Consider the following 14990-nt stretch of genomic DNA (forward strand, 5'->3'; position numbering starts at 1 on the left):
TTTTTTTTTATATATATATAAATGGCTGACTATGCCTGAAAACAAAAAGCGGAACTGGGTTCCGCGGCAAGATGTCGACCGCCACGTTTACTATACACTCTTAGAAAAAAAGGGGTATAATCTTACACCCCTTGTATCATATAATATACCGTAAAACTTCAGTTCGACGTACTGCGCCTTGACGTCGAACTGACGGTACCAACATTCACGAGCGACTTGATAGCCGGCCGAGTGGTACAACTTATTAGAATGGCTACAAAAACGTAATCAGGGTTTTATTGGCCCTACTGCACAAGCTCAGTGTCTTTTTTTTTTTTTGTAGTCACTGACACGCATTTTAGCTCTTTAATAAGTAATATCGCACCGTTATCAACCACGTCAAAAAAGTTGAAATCGTCAGTTTGACGTCAGTGCGCTGTACGTCGAACTGAAGTTTAGGGTGTATTATATAGCCAAATGGAGTAAGACTACACCCTTCGTTTCTGAGAGTGTAGTTATTCATAGCTTACGAAACGCAGGGCGCGGTGCGTCTTGCGAATGATGACATTATTACTTTATTGCGACTTATTGAGTCTCGGCTCCTCCAGCCGTGTACATTATTCAGCCGGGACAAAGAGTATGGCATAAAAGTATGTTCGAAGTGCACGACAGCAAACCACAATCTTAATTATACACTCGTAATAACAACAGCAATCACACAATCCTATCATATTAAAAAAATATCATAAATAGCAAATAGAAATAAAATGCTCGTAAACATTATCCTTGTGCACATAAACTCAATCACGGCCATGGCGGTAAAAAAATAGTTTAGCAAGAATTCTTTCTATCATAATTAAAAGCCTAAAATGATGCAGAATAAAAAAATATTCTTTGATATCCTAATATTGTTCAAATATTTTGTTACCTGATTTTTTTTTAGTTTTGTAAGTCGTAATTTGATCGTGTGTTTGGTTTCACATAATTTTGAGTTCTCAGATTGCATTGTGTTTTTTTAGGTCGATATAGGTTAAAAAAGCCACCTCGTCAATTCTAATCATTATATAGATTTGTATTGCAAGTTTCACGTTAAAAAGTTGTGCGATACCTTATATGCGATACTTTAAAAATTAGGACCTGTAAGATTTTCGAATGATAAGTGTTCAATAACGCGTAGACCTTTTTTTTTGTTTTGAAGATTGATGATTATAAATGAGTCTGTTCTTTTTGTATCACCCCAACCACGTAGCCATTAATTAGGATGCGAATTGACAAGACTGTAATAACGTTGGCGCTTAAGCAAGCTTCAGAGAAGAAATTTGATTAATTCAAAGTACCAACTTATCTGGAGATCTTAAAGCGTATATCATTTACATGATGTGTCCATTTTGAGGTTTCCTCAAACCAGACACCTAAATATTTCTGTGAAAGTACTTGTTAAATTATTGATTTTTTTTTTTTTTTTTAAGTTTATAGTTACAGTGTAGTCCATTGGTTTCCTTCTTGGCTTGATGACACTATATTTTGTGTTCCTGATATTTTGTTTCATTTTGCTTATTTTGTAGCCATAATAACAATTCGTATAGCCAAATGTTGGCCATATTCTCAAGTTTCTCACTTCTTTCATCTGTAAATAAACAAATTAGTGCCATCTTAAAATATTACAACGTCAGGAGTTTTAGGAATGTTGATTAAGTCATTTATGCAAAAAAAAATCTCACTATCACTCCACAACAAATTAAATGGCGGGCTTCGTCAAAACAAAATCCGGAAGACAAATAACGAAACAAGGAGCGTGAACAAGATAAACCATATCCTGCGCCTTTTATTCTCATAGTGATGTTTTTTTTTTTTGGTCCTTTAAACATTTTTTCAGTTTTCTGAAGTCCCACCGCTGCAGACGCTAAGATGCGACGTAGCCGATCCGGCACCACCAAAAGTGTGTTGTCTTTGAGGATTTCCTGTCACAGGCTAAAGCAATCACGTACAGAAAGATGAGCGGGATCACGACACATTCATTGCGCGTTATTGCTTCAACCCGGGATAGCACATGCACAAATGCGACGAGCACTGTGAGGATGCAATTTTGGCCCCTACTAATCGGCTTCGCCGAATCCTATTAAACTTGAAGCGAAACGGAGTATAGTAATGTCAAAAGCAAACTAAACGCTTACCAAATCATACGGAAACTGAAAGCACAAGTCCTTGTCAAAAAATAGATCAGATATGGGCAGAAGCGAATCTCTTAGAAATAATTTGTGAGACCACTTTACAGTTACTGACGTCTTGAGAAACACAAGGCGTGTTGTATTATGTTCATCCGAAGTTCAATAAAAATTCGCCTTTTCTAAGACAACTATTTGGCACACCCTCAAGTATCTAACAGTCGAATTCCAGTAACTCCCAAGGACTCAGAAAGCGTCATTGCGTAGTGTGACATGAAAAATGAAAATGGATAAAAAAACATTTGCTTTTATTAACTATGTATCCATGCTACCTAATGATTACACTATAATGAATTCAAAATTAGATAAAGTACCTTCATATAAATACCTGGGGTTCATCTACCTACAAATCTTTCCTAAAATACATGCATAGAGTACCTTCTTAACAAGGCTAACCAAACTTTGGAATTTTTAAGCAGGCATTTGAACGTGGCAGCAGCAGAAAATAAACTATGAGCATACACTACCCTGGTTCGACCTAGGTCGGAGTACGGATTTATAGTTTGCAACCCGCATCGAAAATATTTATTTGACAGGCTAGAATCGCTACAAACTAGGGTTACTTTTTCCATATTCAAAATTTATAAACCTGTAAGCGTCACTCCACTTAAAACATAAATAGGATTCACATCAACTGAATCTAGTGAAAATAACGTCAACCCACACACTCTTATTTTTCCTTCTCACAATCACCCTAACGAACTTCATATTCCCTTCACCAGAACTAACTTGTATAAATTCTCTCCGCTACTACAAGCTACAGCCGACAGGATTGGGCTGTCAAGCCAAATTGTTCTCAATAGAAACCACTACGTTTTTGTAGCATTATTGCGTGAATCATTGTCGTGACAATCGTTTTGCGTTTATTTTTGTCTTCTTAAGAAACCCTTATTTCTTTTCCCTTTTTTGTGTGCGTGCCTGAGATGTTTGTATGCGTGAGCATGAGCCATGCTATTCTCTGTTAAGTTCTGTTGAGCGTGATTCTGTGTTTTTTTATAATTGTTTTTCTTTTCTTTTTTACAACATTGTGCGACTATGTAAACGTTACATGTATTCCCTTTCCTTTATGTAATGACCCCCTGGGGCCTTTCGAACTATTAAAATAAATAAAATAATATAAGTGTGTCCTACATGGTAATGTGCTCTTCTACGTGTCTACACACATTTCCAGCCTTCTCCTTAGCCCTTGGGGTAATTTGGCGGAGGATCGGCACCGAGCGCACGAAGTAAGGAAGCGCCGGTGCTGGACTGGACATGTCGTTGCATCACTTGTGCCTTCTTCCAAATCCACTCAATCTCACTTCAGAGAAAAGGTTTCGTACCTTCGCGTTCGAAAACCTACTCGTGAGACTTGCTCCTCGACTTGGGTTATGACGCGATGATACTTTCGGGAGTAACTCGGATCTAATCGAGGAAAATTTGTAGAACAGCCACCTTAAAAATTAAACTCCATGAAACGAAAAAAAAAAAAAAAAAACTACGAATTTCCCTTGCCGGCGTTTGTTCTGCTCGTGGCGTCAGAAGGGTAGCTATTGCGCCCCCGCGCGCAAAGCGAATGTGCCGCCGGGCGAACTTGGTAGGTCCTTCACCAAATATACGCTCCATGGAGTTGAGCCTTAACGCAATAAAAAAATGCGTCGCGATTTAGCCTTAAAGAGGCCTTGCAAAGACTTTCTTGCTGGTTTTTAATTTGCACCGAACCTGAGCGCACTGAAAGTAGTAACTTAATAAAACTTTTTATTCTTGAATTTCGCTTTATTTTAAAAGTTATGGATGAATTAAAATTACAAAAACAAGCAAAAAATAACCTCCATCATGACGTCCTTGGTCGCTTGAGTGGCCGTGAACTACAGGAGCTCAGCGAGAGCTCATGGGTGCCGTACTCCGTGTCGACGGCTCGAGAGGGCGCCACTAAAGCATGTTCTAGCTAGGTTGTATGAAGCGGGCAGCCAGGGCGGCTCGCATTGCATTTGCTGCGCGATTAAACATTAATTTGGCATAAGATTTCATTGGCCCAAACGATAGCGAACACGAGGTAAATATCAGTTCAGAACGGGAGCTACTTCGCGCTGCCATACCGCCAAAAGGCCAAACCGCAAGACAAAGCTGCTTGTCGGAAGGCTTATAAACGAACCGGTCGGGTCCTCCAGCCCATACGACCGCAGCGCCGCCGCGTAAATGCAAGACCTTTCTACGCTCGCCTCTCGTTGGTGCCTAATCCCACTACACCTTTCTAGTATGCGCCGCCTTTTCCACCGCTTGGTGGCGGGTATGTCGACGTGTCGTTTCTTGTTTCCGTACTTTCTCAATTGCATTTGTTTCGTTTTTTTTTTTATCTAAAATATTGAACAAAAATTACTTTTATAAATAATTTTAACGGTTCGCGCCACTTATATTTTGTATCTCGACTAAAAAAAGATTTTAGCGGTTCTGACCAGTAGTAACCCCAGGACCAAAGACGTCCCATATCGCGCGCTTCGGCAACGCGAGTCGCCCTCGTAGCTGGAAAAGGTTTACGCGTCGTCCGGTTAAAATATGACGCACTGATATTTAGTTACCCTCTTCGTGCCCGCTGTCTTGCCGGAACCCCAAGAGACGTGGATACCGCAAAAAAAGGCAGACGCTTAATTATGATTGCAGGCCCCCTTTAACGAGGTCGTAGTGCTCGATTTTCTTTAGGTCACCGAGGACTACAGCGGGAAAGAGATTGAATGCCAATGCTTTGTCAGCATTCGGCTGGGGTTCGTGTCAAACCAATGAAGAGCCGAGTATTTCCTCATCGTACGGCTTAAACTCCTGCTCGATTAGTGAGGATTCAAGCTCCATCCGGGTGCTTACGCAGCAGCAGGCGTCTGATGGTGCGAAACCGGAAAATGCCAGCTGCCGACCATACAACATATTTTTTGTTGAACTTTATAAGTGCAAGGTTTTAGGGTTGAGGCACGTGTAGATGTGAACTTCATAAGGCAAGGAGAGGTGAGCGCCATTTCGCAGATGAAGTATATAAAACACGGGAGATGGCTTTTTATTTGTTGGACATTTATTTCGCATCAATGTCCATATATAAACTTTCAAGACTTAAAATGCGCATAAAAGGTAATACCAGGATAAATCAAAATGTTAGCTAGCACGTTAGAAATAAGCAAATATGCGCTAAAGAATAATTACCTTTATGCGTTACAGTGCGAATTCATACCATAATTATATAACGCATTAGATCATCTTGTTCACGAAGTTTCAATACTGTAATAAAAAAAAAATATTTGTGAATGCAGATTTTTATTTATAATATTTCTATGTCAAATAAAAAAGACATTAAACGATGAATCTGATCTCGCTCTAGTTTGCCAGGCGTCGCAGAATGGAGAAACAGTTTCGTTGAATATGAACTAGTAAAAATATGGAAACCTATTTCCAGATATTGACAACAAAATATGCATTGCTGTGAGGCAGACATTGTTGCCACAATTGCGAGAGTGCAATCGAATTATCATGAGAGCATTTGCCTGTTGCCGGAAGTGACCAGCAATTCCAATTTTCCTATATTATTTATGCGGTGAATTCAATGCACTTGAGGGATTTTTCCGTTTCTGATCACCCGCATTTTCCCTCGGCTGTTGCACATGTGGAAACTATTGAGCTACACCACCTTGCCATGCGCTCCGAGATTTCAAATGTACTGATTTGGTAGTATTCGATGACGCTCAGCAACCTTTAATACAAACATTAAGTTTAGTGTTAGTCATTATATAACTCATCATGCAAAACTAATTCACAGCCTCATGTGGCAAAAGTTATGCATTTCACAACATAAGTCCCTCGCCAATTGCAGACTATCTAACTCTGAAGGATGCGTCCACGAGGCATATCCCTTAGAACTTGTCCGGATCAAATAATTTCACACTACTTGTGAATGTCGGGAAATTTCCAAGCGCGTTTATGGTTTTAACCGAATGAAGTGTACTCGCGACTACTTGGGTAATAATCCTTTCATTACCTTGGGTGGGCTATCAAAGAGACCACTTAATTGTAGTTGGAATCTGTAGTTTTGCTAGAAACGAGATTACCCTGAGTTCTCAGGTGCACCCTTACATTCCGCACAGAAACTGTCGCTACAGTTCCGAGAAACTCTGGCCAGGAATATTAAAAAGAATGGCTCTGAGAGTTATACTCTTTCTATTCATTTGGGGAAACTAAGTAGATTATATTTTATTAGCTTGGTTCTGTAGTATATATAATACAACCATTTAGGGGGAAAACATAAACGGACGGACAGACATGCAGGCATGTTCCTTACTCTGTGTTCTCTCCGTGAATATGCGCATCGTATAACCAACCCACTCATTCTGACTTCTAGGTTACATGGACACCCTGTTTTCAAATCTTTTGTCTCCCTAGTACTCCCAAATCTATGCTTACGCATATTCAGGGAAATGTTTATGAAATCAAGAAGAAATATTTTTTATTCATTTATTCATCCATTCATGCATTCATTCGTTCGTTAGTTTGTTTGTTTGTTTGATTGCGTTTGTTAATTTATTTATTTTTCTACAGAAGAAAACTCGCAGCGTCGAAGCTCCGGCAACATCAGCCCAGAAAGCGCGCAGAAACGTCGCTGCGGTCGCCGCGTCCTTATTGGCTCAGGTGTACCGTGACGTCAGGCAGAGGAATACGCTACGCGATCTCGAATCCGGCTGGCTTCCTGCCCCCGTTTCTTGGTTTGCGATCATGCTGACCTGCTGTTCATTACCTTAATGCAAATCCCGAAAAAAAAGGGGTATCAGCGTTCAACACCCAAAGGCGTCATGGTTAACGAATGTATGGACCATCAAACTAAGGATGGGAAAGGCACCGTCAACGTCGGGCATTGTGTGCCGCAAGTGCTTGGAGGAGCGGGACTTCGCTTAACTATTTACAAGACGCTGGATAAGACCGACAAAGATGTGCTTCCGTACTCTTCTAGGCGTTTTTGTCACTTTTACCATAACCTCCTTTATGCTGACCAAGCCTGGCAGATGGAGGACGGAGCCACAGAGTGCCCGGTCGCAGATATGGAGCGCGAGGATCTGGTACCACAGAGCATCAAAGAGCCGTTTCTGGGGGAACCTGGACGTCAACGAACAGCTTTTGCAGCTTCCAGGACCTGAAATACACGTTTTGTGTGTTTCGGGTTGCGTAGCGAGCGCCGGCGAGCGCTGCCCGGCGGCGGCGACTGCCGCAGCGGGACGCCAGTCAGTGGCTTTCCTCTCATCCGTTGTCTGCCGCTCCACCTTTTTTTATTCCGGCGGCCAATTCTCGTGGTGATCTTTCAGGCTTTGTCAGTATAATTGAGGCTATGCTTTTACATTTATAATTGTAAAGGGTAAAGGTACCGACAGCTATCGGCGGAGGGAAGTCCGCCGAAGAACCTCCCCGTTCGTTTACACGACACAAGGCGATCGTGCGAGGGGTCGGTGAAACGCGGCGCAAGTGTTTTGGCCGTTCCTTGCATGTACATGAGTTAGGAGAATATTACACCCCGCTTTGGAGGCATTTCAACTGCATTTGTATCAAAGACCTTTGGACGGTTGGCAAATCAGCTCGCGAACATGGCTTTGCGCGTGCCACTTTGTATGCGCTGGTTCGCGGATGGTTTAAAGGCTGTGGGCTTAAGGCCTTTGGAATAATCAAGGAAAAGGGTTGTTTCACATAAATGTAGCTTCTTCGTGAATTAATTATTTTGTTCGTACACGTATGCAGTCATGTTTATTTTTAGCACACCTGGAAATACTGGAAATTTGTTTGTATGATACCAGGAAAAACGGCCGAACTGCCCCCAATTGTGTGTATTAGATGTATTAAGCTGTCCAAATTAGGCACAGCAACATGGCGCCGTAACTCGGAATGTCTATACGTATTCCTGTGATTACTTATTTATTCGTAAAATACACAGTTTAGTGTGAATTGTCATTTCCAGATAAAAAAAAATACCTTTCTTTAGGTCCCCAAAACCTTCCTCGGCCTCCAAACTCCCGACAGCTGAACTGTCTGACAACAGAGAAAGACACGCAGAAAAGCAAGCATCCCAACAACTGTCCATTGGAAGAGGCTGGACTAGCATAGCAGGAAAAACGGCCGAATCGCCACCAATTGTGTGAATTATATGTATTAAAATGTCCAAAATATGTACAGCAACACAACACCGTAATTCAGAATGTTTGTACGTATTCGTGTGATTATTTATTTATTCGTAAAATACACCGTTTAGGTTTAATTTTCATTTCCAGATAAAAAAATACCTTTTTTTCGGTCCCCAAAACCTTTCTCGGCCTCCAAACTACCTACAGCTGAACTGTCTGACAACAGAGAAAGACAGGCAGAACAGTAATCATCCCAACAACTATCCATTGGAAGAGGTTGGACTTGTTGCAGAATATGTGGAACCTGTGAGGTGTGACAGTTTGCATGAGCAAAGTATCTGGTATTTTAGCTTCAGCATAATTTGGTTTAGCTAAAATCTCATTGTTAAAGACTTTGAAACGTAAATTGTCGGAAAGGACTAATAACGCTCTAGACACTTCATTTACGTCTGTTGTACATTGCTTGGGGGATATTATAAGCAAGCCCACGTATACGACCAGTGGAGTCCATTGCACTGCTATCAGAAACCAGCGAATGCCAAATGCGAGCAATGTAAACAGATATCAATCAATCAATCTATCCCTCTTTATTTTTGGCCTTATAGTTAACGGCGCCCCATACAAAAAGTTGCCAAGGGCTGCTTTATGGGGTCTGGGGCTCATTTGGAGTTCGGCAGCAGGACTAATTTTCGAAAAAATAAATAAAACCCGATGATAAAATATTTAGCAAAATATCAAACTCCAAATACCAAGGTCGCACACAAGCATACACACGAAAAAAAAAATACGCACAGCTTCTGTTCATAATATTCTACAAAATACAACACTTTGTAAAAAAGAAATGCGGTTAGCAAGAAGCATTTTAATATTATAAAATATTTTTCTAATAAAAAGGTACAGACAGCAGCTTTCCACGTTATACAGAATTAGAACATTTTAACAAGAATAGATATACCATACAATAAAAGGCTTTCACATTTATTTATACAGAACGTTCAACAGGAGTATAAGAAGTGCATCAATAATAATTTTCTTCCCGTGTTATATATATCACTATTGTTGGTAAGTAAATTGTTAAGTAATGAAGGTAGACGATAAGTGATTGACTGATAGTATCATTAGTACGAGCTCAAGTATTGATCCACCTTTCCGAGAGGTGTATCGTTGCTGCGATGAGGATGTTCGGAGACGTTAGCCATTTCACATAAAAACAAGATATGGTCAGAAGCTGAAAAGCGGAAACTATGCAGCTGTCCATAGTCGTACATGTTTTCAACGGTAATTACTTTATATTGGGCAAATAAGGGGTTTGTGTGAGCCATATACTGCTCATTTGCAATTTAACGGAGCATTTGTTTTTTTACGTTCATTTGGGAAGTCTTTTCCCAATTAAGATGGCAGTAATTGATGTAGGACCGAAATAGTGAATCGCTAATTTGTAGTTTAACATTAACTGGTAAAACAGAGCGACAGTGGGGCGTGATTCCAGCGACTTTGGACAGCTTTTTTTACGAGATAATCGACATGTTCATTCCGCAAAAGATGTTCAGAAAAAAATATTTCGAGCGTTTTATGATTTTTTGCGTAATTAAATTGGTGTACAGCCAATTGTAATATTGTTGTCAGTAGCTACAGCCTTGCTTTTCGGTCGAAAAATAATGGCCTTTGTTTTCTATGTGTTGATCTTAAGGCCATTGAATATGAATAAATAACAGGTATACGGCCCGTGTCCTTCTTTGTTTACTTTGCCCCTCTACTAGGGCAGTCTCGCTTGTAATTTTAACTCCATGGCCCCGACTATATTTCGCTTGTTGCTAGAGCTGCATCCAGCTTTTCTGTTCAGGCGTTTTTGTTTAAAAGCGAAAATACAAATTAAAGAAAAGAACTATATAATATACAAAACTTGTCAATTCATTCAGACCATCAGCAACATTGATTGTGTGAGTTGTAAATCAGTCGTGATGCTGCAGCGAATGTGGCCACATTTCTTCCTTTTCATATAGCTGCTGTGATTCATGCCCTGCCTGCCCTGTCAACCATGCCTGAAATGTTGGTTGTAGTTTTTCCTGCAGCTACAGGCCATGCCTCAAAGAAACCACATATGAATATTTACTCTTCCTATAAAAAACGCGCACAAAAACGTAACTAGAAGTGATTGTTCCGGCCACTAACGTCGTGACAGCCTCCGCGAAGCGAGCGGGGCGAGTCAGGAAAAAGTTATGTCCTCGTCGTCAAGGTACTCCTATTCGCCGAAAAGGGCCCGGGTTCGAGGGTTCACTCTGAGACAAAATGGGGGAAAAAGGTAGCAACCGCTCTTTTTCTCCCTTCTACTGACGCGTCCCCGTGCGGACACGAGAAGAAGGAAGGAACGAGACGTTTTTCTCCTTCTCCAGGTAGAAGGGGGAAAGAAAACTTCCGCCCTTCCACCTCATCCTTTTTTGGTTTCGTTTTTCGAGAACGTCGCGCTCGTTGTTTAATAAATGGTGTTGAGTTGATTCCGCTTTAGCGGCAGCGAAGGTCACCCGTAATTTCAGCTCCCAGTCCAAACGTACAGAAGCTTTTAGTTCAATTGACGTTTTTACCACTAACTTTATCAAACGAGCAAACGAAGCCGCTAGGAAGAGCGAAGTTCCGGAGCAGTGCCAGCAACGCTACGTACACCGGGCTAAGATGTCCGTCTCCGGATTGCGAAACCCACGCGGAACTATGCGGATCACGCGTAACGTTGTGTCGACGTTGACGACGTTATGAAAATCGCGGAAACTGCGTCCAAGACAGGCATTTTTTGCTGCCGGGTGCCCGGGTGCGTCTGTCCTGAAAGCATCGGGAAAAATACCGCGGGTCTTTTTTCCGATGCTGAGTGCCAACCGGCAATCAACGTGGTTCTGTATTTCTGCATGTCAGCAACATAGCAGCAACATCGTGATGGCAGTGTTGTGTGTTGTGAACAAAAGAGTTGAATTATTGACACTATGACCGTCTGTTCGGGTATCAGTGGTGTAACAACAAGATGAGATGACGTCAACTGTGGGGCATTGATGCCGCCGGTCGGGACGTGATCGGGGGAGGGAGGGAGGGGGGGGGGGGCGACGAGCGGTGTGCCGCAGGTTGACATTTCGATTATCATTAATGGGTCCGATCCGTCAAAACCGCGGGAATGATTACGATGCTATCGATCGACGTGCGGATACTCATGTTGTAACGCTGGTCTGAACCATCGCTCCTATCATACAGTAGCCAGTGTGACTGTCGTCTGCTATGTTCTGTTGTCTCCTTCCCAAAAGCGATTGCGCTCTGGGGAAAGGACTGAACAGTATGGAAATAAGGCGGAAAGTGCGTATATTTTCACTCTAAGAAAAAAGGGAGCGTCACTTGCTCCCTCAAGGGAGTAAATGCGCTGACACAACCATTGGTCCCCTAGGGGAGCAACAGTGACGGGAGCAAACCTTGCTCCCCTACCGTTAGTCCCTCAAAGTTGAACCCCCAGAGTAACTTTTGCACCCTTGCATTTATGTCCCTGGGACTAAGTGCTGCGCCCTTACCTTATTTTGTAGCAAATTGCGCCCTTACACACCCAGATGCCGGTGGTCAACGTCAAATTCAAAGTTGGTAAAAAAATATGGTATCGCTGGGGTAGACTTTTCCGCGCTCATTACATTCACATACGAACGCTTACTTCACGTTTGCGCACGTTATACACATTTCAACATAGACAAGGAAATAGAACACAGATGACACACACAACAGACGCACAACACACACGCGACGACACATACGCGACGACACGCTATTCCAATCGGCATCGCCACCTAAAGCCTACCCATGATCATATGAGAGGAGTCGTTTTGTCAGTGACCATCTCAACCGTAAACGACGTTACAAATATGGTGCTGCTTTCGCAGCAATATTGTTTTCCAATGTTGTTGCTAAACTTTCCAAGGAGTGTATCTCTTACAAAAGAGGTAACGGTACACACCGTAATTATTTGTGACAGTCTATAAAACAGCGTCCCCATAAACTCCCGCCAGCCATGTTCTCGCTTCCCCGCATAGACTGCCCTACTTTGCGCATGCGCGTCTCCGTGGCAACCGCATCGTCTCTTGCAAAAACAGAAACAAAAAAATATTGTAAAGAATACAAAAGAAAAGAAACCAGAATTTATCGTTTTTGTCTTTGGAAACGTTTTTACCACGTGCTGAGTGGTAAAAACATTTTTCTACGTTGCAGTTAAACCAAAAAGAAAATACAAACGCTTTCAAAGCACGTTCAAAAGTAAGTAAAGAGAAGGACGCCAGGACAATGCTCAAAATCCGCATGACCAGTGCATCAAGAATGGCTGCGCTTGAGTCAGCGGCGGCTACCACGACGTGCTGGTACGGAGGCTGCGATCGTTATAAAGTAAGCTTCAACCCTTAAACTCTTGCAATTTTTGATGTTACGATTGTCTGTGGATACCTCCTCCTGCGTTCCGAAACAGTAAGTCCGTCGCTAACGCTGGCCTTTGGCGATGAAGCAGACGCCGCCATCTTGTCCGCGCGTCTTTTGCTCCCGCACTTTACTCCCCGCGCGACTCTCGCTACTTTTGCTCCTGCACTTTTGCACCCGCGGCTGTTTTTGCTCCCGCGCGCCTTTCGGTTAGTCCTGGTCTAGTACAGTTAGTCCCCAGCATTTGCGCACGATACCTAGCTCGAACCAGATGGTCTCTTCGGGGAGCAAATGGGAGTTCAGAGGACCAAATGCTGCCGTTAGTCCTTTGAGACCATCTTTTTTTTTAGTTTGGAATTTTAGCATTAAGGAAGGATGGATAGTAAAATCGTAAAACAAACAAACAAACAAACAAAAATATATCCTTTATTTTGCTGTTTAAATATACTGCGGTTCCTGGAGAAACGGTCCTCCAACTGGCGCGCTAGGATAAGCGCTAGACGTTTTCGAGCTCGCCACGGTGCAGCAGCGTACATTTAACACCTGCCGCAATTCCCGGCTTTGACTACATTCATATTGATCGAAAATCGATTTCTCTGTCCGTGAAGCTTCACTTCCACCTGATTGAATACATCCTCTATGCATATTAATTTAAGACGGCAATCGCAGCCGCACGCAAGCAGCGAAAATAAAATAAAGAAACACTACAATAGAAATACTGGCTACGACGTGCCGTGCGGGGAAGCAAACACATGGCTTGGAACCGTATTGGAGTGGCTTGATTTATTAGCTTTCAAATAACTACGGCATGAGCGTTTTCTTTTTACTAAGAGAATCATCCCCTGAGCCGTTCAAAATGCTCTCAGAGGTATGACATTGATGGAACAAAAATCAACATGCTGAGAATATTTTTTACTGCTTAGGTGGGCACCGAGAATATCCGTACCTTCAAACCGACCAGCATAAAAGGCGAAAACGCAAATCACAGATGTAGTTATTGGGTTAGCGTGCTGTTGCATTGATGTCCCGGGTGTCGTCTTGTTCACTTGCTTGGGTCGTAATAATATCACTTACATGCTCTCAGCCTCTCGATGTAACAGCAGCTCGTATCAGCTTTCTTGTATCTATATCGCGAGTCACCTCGGCTTTCATGATAATCATCGTCCCAGTGGCAGATATCTAGAGATAATAATTTCCAGAACAATTTGTTCTGTTTGTTTTCGATTCTGCGGCATACCTTGACCACAATACGAGAGCAATGGTAGTATTATGTAGGTATCACTGCAGCTTATCATCCCAATCAGGCAGACTTCGGTGTCTTAAGCGCTGCTCCAGAACATAAAATCTTCGTAAAAATATCCGCTAAAAAATGCACGTATAAGATGCACTTAAAAGGATTTTCTGTTTCATAAGCAAGTTTATACAGTTTCTTTTCGGTAGGGGCGGCAATGAAAATCAACAGGATAATAATCTTCACCATTATCTTCTTCATGGCTAATTGTTATTGTGTTATTGCGGACGCGTTCTGTAAATTATGAGTTTTTTTTCCCCAAAATGAGCCAAATTTATGTGATGCGAAATTGAGATAAACCGGAATGATTGCTTATCGGACTACCTTTGCGCACTCTACCGCGCCTAACTTTATACTGTTTAGTATTGCATAATATGGGGTCGATTTGAGATTAATACATTTTGGAGACGATAGGAATCTAGATATACTCTGATTTTAAGCCAAATTTCGCTTAACTTCAGTTTCTGTATTTGGCTCATTTCGAAAAAAAAAACTGCGTCTCTTTAACCTCACATAGAGGAGATCTGAAAGCAAAAGAAAAAAATAGCAACACTTTGAATCTCTCGAGAATCAAAAGCCAGCGCCAAAAGGCAAGCAACTTCCGCAGGATGTATGAACTTTGAAATGGCGCATTTTATAAAGCAAAAAGATCCTAAAGTAAAAACACATTACAACAAAATATTTTTATTAAAGAAAAAAAAAACAGTAGTAAGGGTAATTGCCTCAGAATCCAACGAAGTTTCCGTGCTGCTTTCCTATTGTAAAAAAAAATTATATTTTGTTAGGCTGTTGGTAAAATTATAGAAAGGAACAGGCCTTCTATATTTTTTTATTATTTTTTTTTATAAATGGTTGCACATGCCTGAAAACACAAAGCGGAAATCCGTTAAACTGTAAGACATCGACCGGGAAGCAAGGCGCGTGAACAGATTAAGCCACATCCTGCATGTT

The 14990-nt window shown here is 41.8% G+C and overlaps 1 pseudogene; it reads right to left on the reverse strand.

Annotated features, from left to right (window-relative positions):
• Positions 1–9318: 9318 nt before the first annotated feature.
• On the reverse strand, positions 9319–9792 carry LOC120844668 (annotated as a pseudogene).
• Between the last annotated feature and the right edge of the window lie 5198 nt (positions 9793–14990).

Source organism: Ixodes scapularis, unplaced genomic scaffold (assembly GCF_016920785.2).
Source record: "Ixodes scapularis isolate PalLabHiFi unplaced genomic scaffold, ASM1692078v2 PGA_scaffold11__112_contigs__length_91849675, whole genome shotgun sequence".
Classification (NCBI taxonomy): Eukaryota; Metazoa; Arthropoda; class Arachnida; order Ixodida; family Ixodidae; genus Ixodes; species Ixodes scapularis.